Consider the following 22,234-nt stretch of genomic DNA (forward strand, 5'->3'; position numbering starts at 1 on the left):
TGGACCCTGTGGTGTTTGCATCTAGAATGAGATACAGACAAGATAAACACCCAGTCACAAAATGATGTGAAACATGCTCTGATAGCAGAGACTGCGGGAAGCCAAGCTATCCCTCCAACCAGCCTGATGGCAGGGCCCTGGTGGCGGACGGATTGGGACTGCATGGCACCCCACTGAAAGTAAAGCTTCTTGTACTCCTGCTTTTTATGTAATTTGGCCTTAGCGTTGGTCAGGGCAGCCCCCCTACCAATGAAAGTACCTGGGGATTTGTCGGTTGGGGAATTGCCCGCGACAGCCACCACCCACCACCCCCCCCCCCCCGCCCCAGGAAAAGAACCACTGGGGAAGGAAGTAAGATTCCAAAGGGAAATTATACAGCCCTACATCCAGCCCTTGCCACCCCCTATAAAGACTCCTCTACCTAAAGGAAGGATAGCCCCATATACTTCCTAGCCAAGGAGGGGACAAATGGGTTCGAAATCCCCACTCCGGCAACAAAGGAATGTATTTATGGATACAAGTTACTCCAACCCCTAGGCCCACTTGGCCCCTAGGAGGCATTCCAGATGATAACTGGACCTGGTGGGTTAAGGTACAGAATGGTTCATTAGTTCCTAGGTATACATTGCCTCTCTGGGAGCGCATAAGGTGTGGGTTCCCAAGGCCCTCTTGGCTCCGTCCCGGTACCCCAGACCAAAGCGAATACTTTTGGTCCTTGTACTGCAAATGCTTCAAAGGAACAATTAAGAAGTCATGTCCTTGTAAACGTTCCACTTGAGGTGTTGAGAGCTAGATGACCTTGAAAGGGCAGGAGGGAACGTTACAAGAAAATAACTATGCTGTTTCTTAATGGGTGATTACACAAAGGAACATTTTTAGAATTAGGTAATGCCAGAAAACATAGATGACGCACGCTATAAGGAATTTGCTAACAAATATAATGCCACGCTTGCCACAATAAAGCGGCCAGTCTAACATACTGCTGTTGTCTGAGCCCATTTGTTATTTTCGCCGACGCCATTCATCCTTTGGGAACCCTTGGAGCTGCTGAGGCAGGACCCCGGCAAGAGACTCAGGGAGCACAACATAAACATACCTTTCCCAGGCTACTTCTTTGTGATGGATAATCATATAGATTCTGAACATTAAATGTCTGATGCCACAGGAACCATGGGTTTATAAAAATACTTTTGTGTTTAAGTATATACACGGAAGGGCATCTTTTTCAGATCACAAGTGGTTAAAATGAGAGTTGTCTTCAAAATACAAATTACTGAATAGGCATTCTTACATTACATATATGCCCAATATCCCTGCAATGACTGTCTTAGACAGGAAATTTAGGTATTGATTTTTTAAAAACAAAGAACAACAACAAAAGAGCCCCACCACAATTAGCACGATTAAGTAAAAATGAATTCCACAAAAGGTGGCCAATTTACTTTTAATGATGCACTATCAAAAAGAGTTCAGGATCTCACTATTGGATTTCTGTGGGGTTGAAGAGATAGATTAATAGGAGGTGGGCAGCTTTGTTAAGTCATCTAACATGGCGCTGGACTTTTTAACACTAGCGTTGGAGGGCAGTACCAATACTCTGCTTGTTGGGTTAACTGTGTAACCTCACTTATTAGAAGGCCGTTTCTCTATGAACCTCAGTGATCCAAAACCCAGTTAAGGTACAAAACAGAATACTTTTTTTTTTTTAATTTGTTTACATGTTTATTTATTTTTGAGAGAGACAGAGACAGAATGCGAGTGGGTTAGGGGCAGAGAGAGAGGGAGACACAGAATCTGAAGCAGGCTCCAGGTTCCGAGCTGTCAGCACAGAGCCCGACGTGGGGCTCGAACTCACGAGCTGTGAGATCATGACCTGAGCCGAAGTCGGACGCTCAACCGACTGAGCCACCCAAGCACCCCAAAAGAATACTTTTCAAAGCAACATTTGAGTAGTTTGAATAACTGTCCCTAAGTCTATGCATTAAGGTTCATGTGTCTTACTCCTTGGTGAGCACATCAGTTTCTCACCTAGGACCTACTTAGTTTTACTTTACTGAATTGTGACAAGTGAGGCTATCTAGATTCCCAATCTGCACTAGACCAGACACTGCCAATGAGAAGAGGAGGAAAATATTGGAGGCAGCATGCTGTGGCAACAGAGAAAAAGGACAACAGATTGTCAGTTAGTGAAGGGGACGAGAGAAACTACAAAGAGCAGAGATAATCACTAAGTCATAGAGTTCTTCAGTGCAGCGATTGATAGCTTATATACCTCCTGGGAGCATCTCTTAACAACTAGGAAGAAGCCTGATATAGAATGTTTTTGTTGAATCCACTACAACTTACTGCAATAAACACTTTTAATAAAATTAACCCTGAATTTCCAAGAAAAAAGCCAAAGAAAGTCCAATATATTGCTCAAGAAAAAAAATATATATATATATAACCCATTTTAGAAAATCTGTGTATATCACTTAACAGTTTTTTGTTTGTTTTTTAAGTTTGACTCCTTAAAGGGCCAGATTCCAATTCTGATGATCATCACTTAATTAGAACAGTTCACTTGCACCAACCGGATAAATGATGTACTGTAGAATAGCTGACTTTACACAGTGGCCTTGAGCAAATTTCAAACTGTTGTATATGCACATAAGAAGCTACCATATGAAGTTTAAACTGTGTTAGATGGCAACAGATTACACAGTTGAATCACTAGGGTGATGTAAAATAATTGTTCTAAAATGCACCATCACCATTAAGCAAAATGATCCTACCATGTGCCCAGCACTGTGCTAGGTGGTACATTTATTAAGCATTGCTTTCACTTTTAAGATTTGGAGGTGTTACAGAACACTCATTCATATTTTTAAAGGTTAAAAGACATTTTAAATGCACAATACAGCCATTACATAACAGGCATAGACTACTGTTTCATGACTAGGATAGTGGTTTTCTTAAGTGCGCTGGCAACTCTATTTTCCAATGTTATCGAATTCTTAAGGATTTGAAAACCTATACATAGGAATGGAGTGCCTCATCCTCTCATTTGTTTTGTGTATTAAGTGTTTTAACACAGGCATGCCATTTCCGAGTTAAGGGTGAGGCTAAGCTGTACTTCAGCGTTTTTGTATCAGGCAAAAGACAATTTCAGCAACGGCACTCATTTCCCCCCGGTACTTTTTTTCATGGCGAGTTACTAAACGCTAGATGCTAGAGTCAAAAAGAAACCTGACATCTGGGGAGGTGTTGAAGGGGTGTTAATAGTTCTAGTTAGATGTCTGGGGGAGCGTTGAGGATAAGATTTTAAAACAGCAAATGCAAGGAGAAGGAGGGGGGATTATGGTTTTGTAGGACTCTCTCCTCTCTCTACTTTCTCTCGCCACCAATCCATATGTGCCTCCCCCCCTCCCCAGTTCAGAGGCGGGTTCAGTGAGATTAAGCTGCAGGAAACCGAGAGGCTCCACAGCGCTGCCGCCCCGGCCTCGTGATGTAATTGTTATTTCTTATTCCGAGACTGAACCGAGCAGAGCTGCCGAAGAAGTGGCAGTCCTGTTCTTTCTGCCTCGTCTGGTAGGGTCAAATTCTTCCCCGGGATGATGTAGATTCGCTGACCGACTCCTGCCGGAGACTTCGCAGTGACAAAGCAGTTGAAGATAAACCCTGCTCCTGGGTCCTACGTCCGTCCAAGGAGCTGGACGGGGCACTCCTCAGGTCTCCTTCCCAGTCTTCCTCTCTGAGTCACTCCACATTGATTCCTGGGTGCCTACTACGTGCTAAGGCGTGGGGTCAAAGTGACCTGGAGTTAGTGCCCGTGCCCCCCCCCCCCCACCCGCCAAGATTAAAGCAGGACACACAGATTACAAGGTGGTGGAAGCTGGGGGTGGGGTGCGTGAGAAGGAGCCGAGGGAACGCGTGTCGTGGGGTGAAATGGGAGCGGGGGCGCCAGCACCCCGGCGGGACCTGGGCGTCCCGGCCCCCAGGCTGTGTCCCAGACGCGAGCCCACTGCCGGCGTTAACGAGAACAAGCCCCCGGGGGGCCCGGGAGGAGCTGTCCAGTCGCCTTGGGCGGTCGGGGGCGGCTGGACAGAGCCGGGAGCCGAGCGTGGGGGCGAAGGGGTCGGCTCGGGCGCGTGGAGCACCCACCTCTCCCGGCCGACGCAGTCCCCCCCGCCGCCTTTGGGCCCTGCAGCCCCCGCCGGGCCATCCAGAGGGCGGGCAAGGAGGAAAACGGCAAACCGGGGGCGGGGGGGGGTGCTCCTCAGTTCCCGCGAGCTGCCGGGACCCGAGCGGTTCCTCCTGCCCCGGTGACAATGGGAGGGAGGGGGAAAAAAGGGTTAAGAAACTTGGCTGAAGAGCTGAATGGCGTGGAGCGGCGAGGGGAGGGACTGGGCCGCGGCGGACTCGGCGGCGGAGGGAGGAGCGCGGCTGCGGGCGGGCGGCGAGCGAGGCGCTCAAAGTCAGCCTCGCAGACATTGCAGCAGAGCCCCGAACTCGGGAGGCGGCGGCGGCGGCGGCGGAGGCGGAGGAGGCGGAGGCGGAGGAGGTGGAGGAGGCGGCCGAGGCGGAGGGACGCGCCGGCCCCAAGCCCTCCCGCCCGCCCGCGCACGCCCGCCGGTGGCCCCGCGGCTGCCACTGCGCTTGGCAGCGCTGCTGACCGGAGGGAAGAGCTCGCCGGGGCGCCGAGGGAGCACGGGGCGGCGGGGCGCCTTCGTGGAGTGCGCCTGACGGAACCCGAGGCGCGGAGCCGCGGCGGCCTCGGGTGAGTGGCGGCCGCGGCCGGGGGCTGCAGGAGCGGCCGCGGGCGCCGCCGGAAACGGCCCGGGAGCGCGGCCCCGCGGCGGCGGCGGCGGCGGCGGCGGCGGCTGGCAGGGCCGCGGGGGCGTCGGGGCGCCGGGGACCGCGCTGCCTGCGGCGGGAGCGGACGCGGACGGCGGGGTGGGCTCAGCCTCCGGGAGGAATCGTTTCCGGGGATATTCCGCCTCTCCTGCCGGGTCCGAATCTTCCCGGGAACTCGGGGTGGGGGGGGGGGGGGGGAGGCAGCTGGGCCGGCAAGTTGTGGAGTTGGCCCCGGGCTCACCGGCCGCTCTGTGGCTGTCCTGGGCCGAGGGGCGGCCTCCGTGTGCTCCCCGAGGCGCGCCCGGCACGGGTGGCCGGGCCCGGGTCGTGCCCCGCTCCACTGCCCCCTCGGCCCGGAGTCCCGGGCGCTTCTCGCCGCGCAGCCCTCGGTCCTGCTGCCCGGGGCGACCTGGGCGGCGCCGGGTGCTGCTACCCGTCTCTCGCCCGGTGCCTCCCTGCTCAGGGCTCGCGGGATTCAGGGTCTGGACAAGCGAACAGGAAAAAAGGGACAGCTCTCCCGGCCCCCACCAGACCCCCAGGCCTGGCCGGTCGGTTCTTGTCCTTCCCCCTCCCGAGAGCGAGGCTCTTTGCACCCGAGGCCTCAACCATCACTTGACCCCCTGATGAGCCAGAAACCGGGCTCACATTTGGGGTGAGCCCAGTGGAGGTCCTGGGAGGCTGCCTTTCTCTCCTCTTGTGCAGCAGTGTCCTCCTTACTACTAGTGAATCTTGTTGTTTTATGAACGGTTTCCCTGGAAATATTCTACGATCCCTCCCATCCTTTCCAAAGTAGTTTCCAAATTTTAACCAAGAGTTGGTGTTCAGTGTGAAGGAACAAAGGAATCAACTGTGTGTCTCAGAGGCGAACAAGCTGGGAGTCTGTAACACATGTTGATCTCTGAAGCATTACAGGCGGTTCTACCTTCTATCTCGTTAGTGATTTAATTGGTTTCTGAAGATAGTGGAAGAAAAACAGAATGATAAGCGCTTTTGCGTTAAATATATATTTTTTTAATAGGGCATTTTATTTTGGAAAAAAATTAAGACGTTTCTAGCTACAAAGACTTTTTGCTCAGACGGTGGAACTAAGTTGGAGTTTGTCTCCGGTAAAGTAAATGATTAAATTGTGAGATGGTGCGGGGGTGAAAAACTGTCGTTAGAGGAAGAAAGGCTGTCTATAGGTGTCCAAAGTAAATATGGTTGTCGTGTAATATACATAAATACCCTTTACGTTTTGGTGGGGGGGGGGGCATTCGTGGAGCAGAGGGCTTTGGTAATTCATTCTTTAAAGTTATGAATTGCCTTGAACCTGCTTATTAGTGGATCATATGTTTAGCAAGTGGGTGCATCTTCCGGATGTTTAACCACTACTTTGTCACCTTTGTTGAAGAGACACTGAAATAAGTGGACTTTAAAAAACAAATAGTGCTTCAACTGCCTGGCACTTGAGTGTGGGTTGCTGCCTGGAGTATGTTGAAATGTTTTTCAACTTAGAAATAAGTTGCTTGGGTTTTGCCCAGTGCTTTGGCGGTAGTGTCGATTGGGTTTGGTTGGTTCAGAGTAGTGCCTTCCTAACCAGTAACAACTTTTCTCTAGGTCTGGAGTTAGTTCCTAGAGACAAAGAAGAACCAGTCCCTGGGAACAGCTACTATGCAGGCTGGGGGATTGTCACTCTAGTCTGTTTCACTCACTCTGGTGGGGAAACACCTCTTTCCACACTTACCCCTGCAGGTGCCCTAAGAGGGTGAGTTAAATGTATATTTTGGGGAAAAAAAAAAAAAAAAAAGAGGACTGCTTATTGTTAGTTTTACTCCAGTGAGGTCTCTACAGTGCTTTTGAAGCAGTTGAAAACCAGGTTTAATGCCTGTGGGAAGACTTGGCTTAGAACTACTTTTTGCGTTTATCTCCAAAACTCTGCAGAACTTGGGTTTTACTAATTTAAACATCCCCAAATACTGTAAGTTTGCAACAAAGAAGTGTCTGTAAAAGAGGCTAAGGGCTCTTCTGACTCTTGCAGTTTTAAGAGCAAAACATCATGATAAAAAATAACCTATACCACCACCTAGAGTCTGTTTGTTAGTTTATTGCTCCTGAAGTTTGCTTAAATTGACACGTCTCTTGTGGTTCCAGTATAGCCAAAAAATGATTAAGAAGTGCTAGCTTTCAAAAGGCCATCCAAGAGAATAATTATTTGTGTAATAAATAGCAAGTGCCAATTTCAATTATCCATGCTACCTTTAGCATTGAAAATTATGACATATCAAGTTGAGTGGCTGTTCTCCAAAAGATACCGGTTTAAAAGAATTTAAAACTGGGAATTTTTCAGTTTGCCCTCCAAGGTAGCTCTGTGATTGCTTAAAGACTGTCTTCATTGTTACCAGAGATTCAAGAAATCTTACAGATGAAATGTCATTAGGACTTTTTGAGGTCCCACATCAAACAAAAGCAATGATAAAAGTCTAAGGGAGTGTTACAACTCCAGAAATTCTGGAAATTCGAAAAGTAAGAGAGAACATAGGCTGTAGTAGACTTAGGGTTCTGAGAGGTGAAAAGCAAATCGATGTGAAATAAAGTGGTAATCTGTCTTGCTGGTAGTTTATACATAGGAAAGCGATCCGTTAAATGGGAGACCTGGGGATGGCAGCTTTAGTGCCATGTGGCTTATCACATTGTCTGGAGGAAGTAACGTTCCTTCTTTAAATGGTACAACCTGAGAGAAAGATGGCCTCCAAGATCTTTAATTAAGTACCGGTTGAACAGAGAGAACTAGAGCACTGTATTAATTCTGTCAAACATCACTATTTTAGAACATTGAGGACAACTAAAAATGAATTAACTCATATCTGAAAGCAGAGTTTTATGGAAGGTGACAGATGAGGCAAAATATGTCAATCTAATGGAACAAGTAAGAAGATAAGAAGATATGTCATTCTTGGCTCTCTAGAAAGATGAGAGAGAAGAAGGTTATTATTAATTGTACAGATTTCTTTGCAAACCAATACTGGAAGGCAGTGGTATAGAAGGTAATTTTAAATCAGAGTGGCTTAGGATATCATACATGATGTTAAAGGGATTAGGTTTTTAATTTTAAAACTTGAAGATTGTAGGAAACTTAAAAGCTCGTATTTTAAGTGTTGCTTTGGAAAAGCGGTAAGAGTTTTGTGTATCAGGTTGAAAGATAATTCTGCCAGAAATAAGTTCAAAATGTCTAATTTTCACCTAGAAAGAATTGTTGAGTTTAAATTGTGATGGGTACAGTTTTGTTTTTCAAACTTTAGATTGCCTGATGCAGTTAGTTTTTAAAGCGTAGGTTAATAGAGAAGAAGAATTCTAGTTTATCTGTCAGTGGTACACCTCTCTCTGTATTGCTGTCTCCTCTCATCCCCTTTTCTAAAATAAACAGCTTCTACATTTTTGGATGCATTCTTTCATGAAAATTGCCTGCCTTTGCAGCTTCCTGTCTTGGCCCTGGTGGGGTAAAGGTTCTTTACTCTTGAGCTTTTTCCATATGCCCCTTCACGTGGCTAATACACGATCAGTGTGCATTTTGTTTTGTTTTAATACTGATTTACTGTTAACGTGGATGAACACTGGGGAAAGAAGCATTTGGTATTTTAACAAAGCTCCTTGTGCACATGTCTTCCAATGGAGGAAATATTTTTATGAAAAGCAATTATTGACTACCATTGAAAAGTCAAACATTCTCAGCAGAATATGGCAGGGGGAGGGGCTTCAGGATAATAAGTTTGAATCTGGGAATTGAATTGTTCAAGATGCATTTCCTTAAGTTGCTCTCCGGGGGCGAGGGGATGAACAGACTCATTCTGTAGTATTTAGATACCACAACAATCACAGAAATATAACACCAGGATGGTCACTAAGACTTGAGAAGGTAAAAATCAGGAGTGTCAGATGATGAAGCAGGCCATTGGAATGGAACTGAGGATTATGTCCGGAGGCTGGAATGAACAAAAAGTAAATGGAGGAGAGAGATCTTGTTTCCGTATCCTGTTTGCATCTGATGCTGAAGCAGGGACATGAATTGCTGATGGTAATGGATTCCCTTTTATGAGGGCTGCAATATTATATAAATAGTGGTTGTTTGGAGAGGGAAAAATGACAAATTCCACATTTGTGCCTCTGTATACTTTGCTGTTGAGTGTCTCTTAAATATATATTTAAGGTGGAAGACCAAAACTGGGTACCAGAGGAGAACCGGGAGTTATAGTTTGTTTGGAAGAAAATGAATTCATATTAGACCACTTTTCTTTGTTCTTTTAAGATCTTGTGTTTCCCAAGGGTCTTACTGAACACAGGAAACAGTACTGAGGTTTGGGTGGTGAACTAGAGAATTCTTTCCTAGGATTTCTGATAAAGATAACTTGAAGCGGATAACTACAGGAAGAATATTTCCTTTAAGCACCTTTAGGATTAGGGGGAAATTGGGACTTAGAGTTCTCTGAAGTCTTAGTAGGGTTTCTTCACAAACTATGCTCTAAATGTCCATCTGTTTCGTTGTTGTTGTTGTTGTCATTGTTGTTCCTTGAAATTTAATGTTCAATTTGATAGATATTGAATATTTAGGATTCTAAAAATTAGAGGTCATTTAGAACAGACTTTTCCTTTTCCTTTACTACAGGTATGAAGGGTAGTTTTAATTTTTCATTAAAAATACAGCTATTGAGATAATAGGATGTTATACTAATTGTTGTCACTGTGATAGTACATACTCTGCATTATGAACCTTGAAATCCAAACGGATTCCTGCACCTCTTAAAATATTCCAAATAAAGCATTACAAAACTTGTGGTGTCTTAGAGTATCCGTACACCTGAAACAAAGTAATCTTATTTAAGTTCATAAAACATTGAGAAGAACAGGAAAGAGGGGAAATATGATACATTTTACCACTGTATTAGGATTTTGTTAAAGTTAATACCTTAAACCATGCTAGGGATAACATTTGGCCTAGAACTGTAGGGGTAATATGATGAGAAGCAGATTTAAAGAATTTATTAGGAGACTGGCAATTCAAAAATGTAGCTATGCAAAAAGGGACTTCACTGTGTTTACTTAGTAGTATTAAGATACTTCTGAATGTCTATACCAGATTTTAAGATAGATTGTTTTTGAAGATAATGTTATGGATAATTACCTGATTTGGATAATTCATCTGATTTGTTTTTTAGCCAAAAAAAATTCAAGAATAACTCCAGAATGTGTTCAAACTTTGGCTAGGAGGATGCTTGTGACATCCATTGGTCTGTCCGTCCATCATCCATCCATCCTTCCTCCCCGCCTTTCTTCCTTCATCTATCCTGTCTTCCTTCTTCCCTCCCTCCCTCTTTCAATAAATAGCGTGAGGGGAAAAATCATTTTGTTAAGAAATTTGGAAATAGAATTGCTTCTCTGAAAGGGTTAATAGTTGTGTTTGAAATTCAAAGCTAGCATGCTTCACTCTTCCCAGGAAATTTTTTTGACTTGGTATACTTCAGGGAATAAAAGCTCTAAATTAAAATCCATCTTGCCTCTTTAACTTTGTGTCATTTAGCAAAAATATCTTTAAGGATGAAGAAAGAGACCCTTATTTGCCTTAAATTCCAGGTCACTCTGTGACTAAGCCTGGTGTTTCAAGAAATATTAAACTAGAAGCTTGCTGGGAACTTGAGTCATCAGCTTAAGATACCACGAGGACCAGGACAATTCTGATTGACCTGATGTTGGTGTTTATTCAGAGCTTTGGTGGAATGAAGTCTCTTATCCTTGGACTTCTAATTAAGAAAGTCCTTTCTCAGTCACGTGTTAAATGATAGGGCTACTCCTTATTTTTAAATCTGTAATCTGCTAATGAATTGAGAACAAATCAGGAATTAAGGAGTTAGGAGCTTCTGTTAATTGGGGTGCTTTATTTTGCTTTTACCTTCCTCACGAGCTATGTAAGGATACTGGGTAGAAGTCAGGCAATTAGCTTTAGGTAGATGAGAGAAAAGTTCAAGTCACATAGTTGCTAAGCAAGCTTCTCCTTGTAGTTGTGTGCTTTGACTTGTTGAGTTTGTCTATACTGTATAACATGTGACTGCATTAAAAAATACATTAATGCATTAAAAAGTCATGATAATTCAGCATTGCAGTAGTTAGGAAATTATGTTTATATGTAGTCTTAAAATGAGAATAGTATAATTGTTGTGTTGATTTAATAACAGTGTAGATAAGAGAGCTGACATGTGACAGAACATAATCAAAATTTGAGAATTAGAAGTTCAAAATAGAAAAAAAAAAAAAAAAAGAGTCTTCTCCCTTGAGGGATCTCTCCAGGATTCGAGAGATAGGAAATGTTTAAGGGATTGTAGCTGGTTTTTGAAATACTTACTTTTTTAGATTATCTTTTTTGATTCTTGCATTTATGAATTTAGAGTAATCTACAACAGAGTGGTAGATGTATACACTGGAAAAGAAACAAATTAAGGGAAGGAAGGGGGATAGAAGAAGGTGGAGAATCCCAAGAAAAACTCTAGAATAGGAATTGACCCCACCTTTCAAATAGGCTAGAATAAGAAACACTCAAATAGGACATAAATAAAAAACATCCTCAAAATGAATTAATCATAGTTGCAGGGTTTTGTTTTGTTTGTTTGTTTGTTTTCCTATAAAGGGAATATTTGCACAATGGGTCATGTAAGCTCAACTTTGATTTTTGAAACTCAAATTTTTAAAAAGTCTTTGTTTTAGGGGCACCTGGGTGGCTCAGTGGGTTAAGTGTCCGACATTGGCTCTGGTCATGATCTCATGGTTTGTGGGTTCAAGCTCCACGTCAGGCTCTGTGCTGACAGCTCAGAGCCTGGAACTTGCTTTGGATTCTGTGCCTCCCTCTTCCCCCCCTCCCCCGCCCCCTCTCTGCCCCTCCGCCATTCACTCTCTGCCTCTCTCAAAAGTAAACATTAAAAAATAAATAAATAAAAGTATTTGTTTTGTTATTCCACATCCAATTTTCTAGCTTAGGATCTGCTACTAAAACAGTGTATAATACAGATAATGGGAACGTCCTTTTATCTCTCTGTAGACTAGAACAAGGGGGTTAGATTTGATTTCTAAATTCTGAAATTCTGATTCTATACATTGATGTGTGCTGTCAGTAAGCAGTAAAGATTTCAAGCCTGAGGTTTTAATTTTTTTTTTTTTTAACGTTTATTTATTTTTGAGACAGAGAGAGACAGCATGAACGGGGGAGGTTCAGAGAGAGAGGGAGACCACAGAATCTGAAACAGGTTCCAGGTTCCGAGCTGTCAGCACAGAGCCCGACGCGGGGCTTGAATTCACGAACCGCAAGATCATGACCTGAGCCGAAGTTGGACGCTTAACCGACTGAGCCACCTAGGTGCCCCACTGCCCTTTTTTTTTTTTTTTTTTTTTTGCCTTTTACTTTTTTATTGAGAGAAAGAGCAGGAAAAGGAAGAGGATTTGGGGACATCTGCTTTGTTCCAGGCACTTGGCTGTCTGCTTTACAATTTCCATGTGACATATAGGTATCATTTTCTCGATTTACAGAGAAAGAAACCTAGTGTGAGAAATGCCTGAGGTCACACAGCTAATGTCATTGATAATAATTTGCTTTTTCGTGAGAGTATGCCATCTTTTTTAAAAGAAAGCCAGTCTCTATTTGATTTTTAGAAAGTTCTAAAAGCCTGCTCCCAAATAGAGCATAGAATAGCCATAGAACTCGGTGCAGCACCCCCAGTCTGCCGGGCCTGGCTTTCCAAAGACCAGTCTCATAAGGAAGGCACCCTGTTTCCAACTGGTAATTCTGTAGCAGTTGATGTTAATTCTCAAGAGAACTGATGCCCTCTGTTCCCTGGGCTTACCTGAGAAATGTAGTCACCCAGGGTAACTCTGCAAGCTCCTTTCCCTCCTCAGATGCTAACCCTTGTGAGGTATTCCACACAATCACTGTAGTGTTCTTTGAGGCAGAGCAAGCAACCATGTTTCTTGATATAATTCATTAAAATACCTTGTCATGGTCTTCATCCAGGTGTTCCCAAGGCTAATTTTGTTTGTCTGCTTGAAGGAGCACTTTCAGCAAATTCAGGCCCAAAGCTCTTTCTGGTGGAAAAGTTAAAATTCTTGACTGTAATGGTTCTTGACATGAATTTTGTGTCATTGCCCTATCTTCACCTACCATAATTTTATTTTAAAGACTACACCATGCTAATAAACTGGGCTCTTTGTTACAAAGAGGAAATTGATAATGCATTTGTGAATTTATCAGGAGGAAACAGAGATAGATGAGTATTTGGCTTCATTCTGGGAGTAGACTATGGTCAGGAAAGAGATTTTTGGGTTAGGGAGGTTTGTGGTATACAGTATTTTTTAAAAAATTTTTTTTAATGTTTGTTTTCGAGAGAGCACGCGCGTGTGTGACCACGAGTTGGGGAGGGGCAGAAAGAGAGACAGGGAGTCACGGAATCTGAAGCAGGATCCAGGCTCTGAGTTGTCAGCACAGAGCCCGACACGGGGCTCGAACCCACGAACCCTGAGATCATGACCTGAGCCGAAGTTGGATGCTCAACCCACTGAGCCATCCAGATGCCCCTGGTATACAGTATATTTTTAAGTACACATCGGACGTGCTCTGTTATTGTTGAGGCCATGAGAAATGTAGTTATAAACCTCTCCACCTCTTCTTACTTGCTTCATTTAAAATTTATGGAATTCTGAACCCAAAAGAATCAAGCTGGGTGGTAGTGGTTCCCTCTGCACTAAAAGATACAGTCAAATTAAAACTGTAGTGGAGACACAAGGATGAGTAATAGGCTCATATACATAATATTTTCTAGCGTGCTTTGGATTTTGAATTGCCAAGTGAATGTTGGATAAACAAAAGGGTTTGTATAAAAGCTGCAAAGGAATGTTTTACTACAATGTTTTATTAAGAGAATATATTGTATCTGGCCAAATAAGAGAGAAGCCATGTAAGTAAACAATCTGGGGGGGGGAAAAAATCTTTCTGGAGTTCAGATACATATTTATATTCTCTCCCTAACCCATCCATACCTTTTTAAGAAGTTTAACTGAAATAGACTGAATCTACATGAGGCCAGGGATTGAAGATAGAAATTTTTTTTTTTATTCACCATCTGGTTCTTTCCCAATATCCAGATGTTTGGTGTTATTGAGTCAAAACTCAAAGCAATGCATTGTTTATTTTGTTAGTAAAACGCTGTGCTTACTATCCTAGTATCCTTGACTGACCTGAATCAATGTCATATTTTCTTCTTCCCTTTCTTTTCCTTTTTTTTTTTTTGCTTGGCTCTCACATAAGTTGAAGTAATTTCATAGAATCCTTAGATTTTTTAAAGTGGAGGGGAACGTGATAAAAGCTATGGATGCTCCAGGTTTAAGTATATTTGTCCTACAGGTATCTTGTCTTCCCCATTTCAAACAAGTTGGGTTATAAAGGCATCTTGCTTAATAGGAGAGTACATGGAATAGTAGTTGGTGTGAACTGTAAATCAAATAGTGTTAAATGCTACCTTTTAGCACTTACACACCTTTTTCCTTTGATCCTCCTTTTTTTTTTTTGCCAAGGTATACATATGATGCAATGGGGTAAATTACTTGCTTATCTTCCAACACTTTTGTCGTTGTTAATGCTGAAATGAGGGTGTTGTATATATTGTACACCTGAAGCTATTATACTGTTCACTAACTGGAATTTAAATAAAAACTTTAAAAAAATGAAATAATATTTCCAAAACTTTTGTTGTTTGCATTTTACAGAGGAGGAAATTGAACCCCTGAGAATTTAAGTACATTTTAAAATTTATACAGCCAGTACTTGGGTAAACCCAGGATAAGAAATCAAGCCTTAATTTATTTCAGTTTATTAGTGTTTGTGAAGGCAGTCACAGAAAGAGGGCTTAGGTACCAGATGTTAAGAAATCGTTAATAACGTTTGGTGATGGATCCAGCAGTAAAGTCCACACTGACCAGAAAGACAGTCTTGAGAAGCGGAGCGAGAAAGGACCAGCTACATCCCCCTTGATTTTGGAGCATATTTTCTTCTCCTGCTACCAAAATATGGTCTTCAGAACAGTCTTGTGATTCATTTGATATTCTAGTACTTGGAACGTACTTTCTAGGCTGAGAATTTAAAAACAAGTTTTACAGTACAGGTGCGCATTTATTCATGCAGCAGCTTTGTTTCTACATGTTATATACATTTTGAGCTCTATTTAAAAATCAGTAGGGAAACTTCTATTTGTAGATTACCAGAGCCAGGTACCTTTCGTTAACTAGTGGGATCAGAATACTCACAGGTCAGCTCTAGTTATTACTGAAGAGTAATATTTTAAAATTACTAGTGCAGGTAGTTGGGTCTGTCTGTTCAACTGGGAATATAATGCAAAGGTTATGGACCCCATTACTGTATACTCCTGTGAAAAGGTGACATAATGACAGGGCACTGTGTGGACTAGTGGTGAGAATGTGCCTTGAACCAAGGGCCTCTAGATCCAGCCCTGTAGAATGAGAACAAGAGAGAAGAAACCTAATGGGAGCCACTTATATGGGCCACAGACCATATTTTGACCTTGGCAAAGTAAATTGGAAAGAAATATTCTTACTCATGGGACAGTGGGCAAGAGAGTGTAGGTGCTCACTGCAGTCCCCAAGCCTCCAACAAGATCAGGTTTGTCTCCCACAGTTCTCTATACCCTGATTGCAATGGCCACACTTGTTTAATGTTTGTGTTTCTCAGTGGACCGTCCGCTCCATGAATAGGAGCTCATTCATCAGTGTACTGTTGGTGTTGTAGATGCCTGGCACATAGAGGGCCGTTACAAACATTTGTTGAATTGAACTGTACCAATCCAATTATTGGTAAACTCTGGCTTTGTGGGGTCAGGGATAGAGCCTTTATGTATTTATATGTAACAGTTGCCAATTATTGTGCATAGCTAATTCGTAATAGCTGCTGTTCTACATTTTTTTTCTTTATTTAAATTAGGGCGTCTAAAAGGAATACTGTTTCTTCCTTAAAATTTATCATCATCTATTGGTGACATTATAATTACTTGGCACTTGGAATTGTTTTGTAATGCTGGGTGTCTTCAAAAATACACAAACTACAATATCTCAGAAAACACATTTAGCACAATCTTTGGGGGCAACATTTAATTATTTTTTAAAGAAACAAATTTTTTATAGAGCTGCATAGAGAGTTTTCTTAGCTTCATTTCCTTAGCTAAGGACACTTAGCTTATGGTAGTGGTAAAGAGACCCGAGCTTGACACATTTAATCACACTGGATTTGACTAGTTGGGAAGATGGAGGCATTTCAGAATCTCATGTCTAGAGTTAATTTTGGTGTTCGGTAATCTAAAAGTTAGAGACCATCAAGAATGACCTGATGATTCAAACCCTACTAAGTTACAGGACTTAAATAGTAGATGAACCCCCTTTGTTATTATTTTTTAAATTAGTAATAGCTCTTTTCTGGAGGTGAATTTTTTGACTGTCACAACACTATTCTGTTCAACTAGATTAATAATGCTCAGGTAGAAAGGAAACATTTTAAAATGGAGCTCAGAAATTTCTAAACTACCAGTTAATTTTCAAATGCTAAAATGTGTAGATTATCTGGGATATATGTTTACAACACTGAGATTTCACAAATGGTCTTAAAGTAACTTTAACCCGGTTTCTTGCTTTGTGAAGATAAAGTTTTATTAAACTTCATCCATGCTTGGGAGTGGATATCTTTTGTAAACAGAAAAAAACAGCTTTCATGGCTCTCATGTATATGTGTGTGTGTGTGTGTGTGTGTGTGTGTGTGTGTGTGTGTGTATGTCACATGCTTATAAATTATAGCAAAAGAAGATCTGCAGGCCAATGGACTATTGTCCAAAGTAAAAGGGTAGAAAAAATTGCACATTGACTAATTATGTGATACATTCTATTTTGTGCTTTCAAAATTGTTTATCCTGATTGACTGGACATCTTTGCTTTTCATAGTTCCTTAGCGTCAATGTGTTATAGAATGCGTGAATTCTGTACATTAGTATAAATTTTCCAATGTTAGATTCCTCAACAGAGACCCAAACTTAATTTCTATATTCATGAACTGACTCTTGTAAATAAGGTGTGATGTTTCATTTAAAATAACATCATTTTCCTCTGTGGTAAAAAAAAAAAAAAAAAAAAAAAAAAGTGAATAAGATTCTAAATCATTATTTTGTGGGTAATTATTTTGTGTCTGCTACCAGTGTTTGTTCTAGCTCTGACCACTCATCCAGCCACGTATTTTACATTTTATACATCCTTGTAGATACTCGTCCTGATAATGCCAAGCCATGCTTTCCTTTGAAATAGGGTAAACAAATTCACTTTGAGTTTTAAACTCTCGTACCATGTTTTCTTACCTGTTAAAATAGAATAAATTCCATCATTGGATTTATTCATCATTTTAGCACAACTCTGAATGATCTTTCTTTTAAAAATTATGGTATGTTCCAATTAGTGGCATATTACCTTAACTTGTGAGTTTCCTGTAAAATGACAATATTGATTACTGAAAATGGGTGAATTGGGCCTTTGGACAGTCAACAACAAAAAGGATGGAAGTAAAATCTGACTTTTAATCTTTTGAAAATCTGAGACCAATTTGTATTTTTTCACAAGATTCACAGATGGTAATCCAATATTTGTTGTACGTTATTGATCTTTAAATTGTTTTCATGTGTTATAGTGAAAGTAGTAAAAAATTTTTCTAGCTGTGTGAGGAAAATGGAAGAGGACTAATAACACACATTTCTGTGTGTTAAAACTAAAATACCCCTGTGATGACAGCATGTTAGTTTCGACTATATTTTTTATTTTATAGTGTATTTAAAAGTTTTTTTTGTTTTGGTTTTATATTTTGAAATCCTGGTAGATGCAAACAGCAATCTATATACATACAGGTGTTAAAAAAAAAAAAAAAGTATTTTTAGAGATCTCCAGCTATGAATTTGTCCACTGGGAATAAATTGTGAGTTGTAATTGCTTTCTGTAGCTTAAGTCATTTGCTCTGTTGAATATTTAAATGAAGCATCAGGAAAGAAAAAAAAACTGTATTCATACAATACATATTCACACATACTTATATGTGAATGTGGCAGATTTAGCAGTTCTTGGTGACCATTGTTACTTTTAAAAAGAATTAGCGAGGGGAGAGAAAGTTTTGTGTGTGTAGGGAAATTACTTCTGAGGCCTGTTCACATGCCTATTTGTTTTGCTTTAGTCTAGTTTGTGTGGTGCATTCTAGAGGGTGGTGAAAGATAATAACTTGTGGTGAACAATTAGTATCCTTAACACACTGTTGAGTGGTTTAACTATTAATCAGAGATATCATGGAGAATAAAGGAGTAGAGGTAGAGATTAGATAGGTTTCAGTGTGGCTCAGCTGAAGCTGTGAAATGGGCTTCATTTAATGTTTTCTGGCCTCAGTTTATAAAATAAGGGAGGCGGACTAGAATGATGATTTGGTTCCTCTCAACTCCATAAGAATCAGTATCACTTCACAAATGGGGTTTTACTGTTGCATGCATTGAGTAACAGTGTGCATAGAACTAAGGGCTGAGAGGATGTCCCTTATGATTTTTTGAGCTTGGCATTTCATATTTTACAGCAAAGTTTTTAGTTTAACATAATTGAACTTGTACTGGATAGGGTTAATAGGCTAGAACAAAAGGTCAAAGCATAAGGCATTAGGCTTAATTAAGGGAGAGCAGGAGTGGCAGGAGTGTGTGACAGTTAAATGGGTTTCCCACAGACTAATGTCGGTTACAGTGCAACCATGCCTCAACTTAAGTGGGTTATTTTGTGCAAAGGGCAGCAGTGATTAGCAGTTTGACATGCCAGACACTTCTGGCCAATCCCATCTGTTTTAGAGGTTAAAAAAGCACACCTTTATGAGCTGATGGATTGATTTGTGTGCCCGTCTGGTAAAGATTAGAAGTCCAAGGCCAATGCAGTAAATGTCAGTTACAGAATATTGTACTTTCTTCGTTGGCTCATTGTGTTAACCGTCAACTGTTTTATAATGGGGGATTACTGCTGTTTATGGAGTTGAATGCAAGATGGGTGGGGGAACAGGTAAGAGAGGAAGAAAAAATATTTCCTAGATGGAACTGTGAATTCACATATTCTTAGCAAGTGTTTCAAATAGAGATGATGGTGTATTCTAGATACACTTGATTTGATGGAATGTTTTTGGCCTGTTCCTTACAGTTTGAGTCACGTTGTTCTTTTCTGAGTGTTATTTGAACAACCCTGTCAGTCCAGGATTTAATTTTACATACAGAATTGTTAAGTTTCTTTATTTAGGTAACTCTGTTTCTGACAGATGGATAGTTTATCTCCATATCATTATATCTATTTAAAAAAGTGTAATATTTTGTTCATTAACCTCCTGGGGAAGAGGAAAGGGAAAAGAAAAGAGAAAATGGAAAGGCATAAGTGTGCATGCTTGCTTTGTGGCTAGGATTTACTGGGCACACCTGAGATTGATGCATGCTGTTAAAATGAAGTGTATCTGAACCTAGACTCGGACTCCTTTCTTTCTTTGAGAGCTGTAGGAGTGATGCCATTAATGTAGTTCATTTTCAGTTCAAGGTTGTAGACCATTTAAAGATACACAAAGGCTAGATTGTGGCTATAAAGATTGGCTTTAACATGTTCTGATGTCCATGGAAAGGAAAATCCTCAATTTATGTGGATGAAATAGAACTTTAGATATTGTGATCGTAATCAAGGAGCTGTAGGCACGTAAGGCATTCAGTCTTTTGGGTGGACAGACGGAAGTGTTTTAGAAATAACAAAAAGTTATCATCTTTATCAGAAAATTATTGACAACCTGAGATTTGAGTTTAAGTAAAAAGGTGACCAAGAACACGGAAACAATACTAGAAGATTCTGATTGGCCCCCTATGCTTTTATCCTTGTCGAAGGATGTGAACCATGAATTACCTGTTATGTGTTTATACAAATTATATATATATATATATAATTATGTTAGACTCTGAATTGCTTCTTATAGAAAGGAAACTTAAATATCTAAATAAGATATGGTCACTGAAAGTAATATGTGGATCATAGTAACTGGTATTTCTAAAAATGTATATATACATTTATTTTACCACTAAGCTATTCAAAGTGAATAGGCTTAACTTACAGAAGGAAATCGAAATTTTTTATTTCTCATTTAAAAAAGACAAAGTGACGTTATAATATTGGAGTTTATTTAGGAATATAGGACTTCAATATATATGTACCCATCGTTGTGTTCTTGGTGGAGTAGCATTAGTTGAAACTTTTTGGCTAATACAGATTTACATGAAAAACCGTGCTGCCCTTCTGTGAAGGTAGAGAATGTGAATAGCAGTGCTTCTCTTTCACTAAGTCATTTTTAAATTATGAAAGATTGGCTTGAGTAGTATAAAAGTACTTGATTGGTAAATTAAATGTGGGAGATTTATCTAATGCACAGAAACTTCTTTTTTGGGGGGGCAGGATCTTCTTAAGCGAATCTTCTGGTGATGTTATGTTAAACCTAAAACAAATATTTGATGCTCTACATTTCATTATAAACATTTTAAAGTATCCTGGATCCTATTTTAGTTTCTTTCTTTTTTTTTCCAGTAAATTCAAGCACCAGTATTATGTAGTCTGTTAGAATTTTATAAAAATAAACGGAAATATTTTGTTGAGTTAACTTGTTTTTGTGCGTTTTGATGTATTTTGAGGTTTACAAAGAGTACACATTGTATCTTGTAATCTGTAGTAGTCAATTTCTGTCTGCTGTATTTCCTTCCTTTTACTAATGTTAATTACTGACTTTGAGACATGTAAAGTCTGCTTCTCTAAGCAAAATAGTTGAACATATGCTCGTTTAGGTTATAAAAAGTGAAAGCAGAAACTCTTAATATACTTAAGATCCTATGTTTGCAGTTCTTGGCCTAAAAACTGTTATAGCTCTGTAACCTGAATTTTAGTTGTTAGAAATTTTATTAGATAATGGAAAAATAATAGCCCTGTTTCATCTTTTGATTTTAAATGCTATTAAGGCATAGAATTGTCCTTTACCTCTTTTCGGCAGATTGATTTTAATAAGCAAGGCATAATATATGATGAACTTATTCAAATATATATGCTTAGTATATTATATCTATATTAATAATTATATAGCTATATAGTTATATCCATATTAATAGTTATAAAATCAGCATGCATATGTGTGATATGTTTCAAAGAGACCTCTGCACCTGTTGATTGCATTAAAACATTTGCTATCTTCTAATGAGGAAGGAGAAGGTGCTACCACTCTAAGTGGATCATTCCTCAGTAAATTGCGTACATTTTACTTTTTTGTATTCTGTGACCTTGCAGTCAGTGACTTCAGCCCAGAATAGTTTCAAAGTCATGTAAATGAATGCAATTAAGGTATTGCTTATCATCTTACATAGTTCAGATGGAACCTTATTAGATAGAGAGATTTGTTTGCTTTATGAGGAAGGTCAAAATAAGGTTAAATTTTATTACATAAAATGATTTGGTAATGTTTTTATTTAGTGGCTGAAAAAGAAATGTCCTAACAGGAAATGATAATGCTTTTTTTCCTTTCTTTAAATCACTGGGAGGTGTTTTCAGGGTGTTTGTCTGTTTGTTTGTTTGTTATTTCTCTCTAGTAGTTATAATTCTATTTTAAGATGATGCCTTCTGTCTACTTATAAAATTTTGGGAACATTCTACGCTTAGTTGATTCTGGATATCTTTGACTCATACATGTAGGTGGCATTTCCTGCTGCTGATGGAGTGTTGCTTAGGAGCAGCTCACGTATGTGCTTAGAGGATTTGTGTTAATGTCCAGTCGTCATGACAGTTGGTGCAGGACCTCGGACAGCAGGATTGGAGTCCCAGTTCACCTGGGCAGAAAGGAGATCTGCCACCCTAGCAGGATGATTGTAAGGGTTGGGAGAGCATTGACACGGATACTAGAAGAGTCTTGCTGATGAAGAAATGTGTGTATGTTGTACATGCGTGCGTGTGTGTGTGTGTTTGTGTGCATATGAAGTGATTAAGAGAAAAGTATTCTTCACTTTGTAGTTGGCCCATATAATTACCTTCTTTCCTTCTGTGGTATCATTTTTACTTCAGCATGGTATATTAATTGGTAAAGACTCTAAGAGATACTGGTTGAGCAGATATTTACTGCACGTAGCTCTGTGCCCTGAACCATCTGAGATGCTAGAGGATTCAGAGATGAGTGAGGGGCTCACAGTCGCAGGGAGAATAACAATAAGCATGATGCAGAGAAAGTGATCTGGAAGCATAATGATCAAAGAGCCTGCTTTGGCTGGGTGTT

General features: G+C 40.6%; 1 protein-coding gene across 1 annotated transcript in view; it reads left to right on the forward strand.

The window, feature by feature from the left end:
- The first annotated feature begins 3,532 nt into the window (after nt 1–3,532).
- The window catches only part of NRIP1 (nuclear receptor interacting protein 1), a 100,175-nt gene continuing 81,473 nt past the window's right edge, over nt 3,533–22,234 (forward strand). The window contains exon 1 of the mRNA XM_045501616.1: nt 3,533–3,711. The gene's annotated coding sequence lies outside the window, so the exon portion shown is untranslated. The remainder of the gene's footprint in view (nt 3,712–22,234) is intronic.

The sequence above is a fragment of the Leopardus geoffroyi genome, chromosome C2 (assembly GCF_018350155.1).
Source record: "Leopardus geoffroyi isolate Oge1 chromosome C2, O.geoffroyi_Oge1_pat1.0, whole genome shotgun sequence".
Taxonomy (NCBI): Eukaryota; Metazoa; Chordata; class Mammalia; order Carnivora; family Felidae; genus Leopardus; species Leopardus geoffroyi.